Source organism: Kryptolebias marmoratus, unplaced genomic scaffold (genome assembly GCF_001649575.2).
Source record: "Kryptolebias marmoratus isolate JLee-2015 unplaced genomic scaffold, ASM164957v2 Scaffold25, whole genome shotgun sequence".
In the NCBI taxonomy this organism is placed as follows: Eukaryota; Metazoa; Chordata; class Actinopteri; order Cyprinodontiformes; family Rivulidae; genus Kryptolebias; species Kryptolebias marmoratus.
The window spans coordinates 116445-116707 of record NW_023665759.1 but is presented as its reverse complement, the minus strand read 5'-3'; positions in this window follow the sequence as shown (position 1 = coordinate 116707).

The following is a 263-nucleotide window of genomic DNA, read 5'->3' as shown; positions in this document are numbered from 1 at the left end:
CTTGTTTCCACAGCCCGGTTCTATGTGAGACAGTAGAGCTGTTCTCAGATCAGTTCCCACTGCAGCACTGAGAGTCATCTCCACTTCTTCTGATTCCTCTGTCAGTCACTGCTGGATGAAGCTCTCCTCTCCTCTCCACCTCCCAGAAGCAGTCCAGGCAAAGTCTCTCTGCATACAAGCTGCTGCTGCTTCAGCCTCTGTGGATCATCAGGACACAGCTCATCTCCTCCCAGAAACACACCATCATCTTCAGTGGCTCCTTC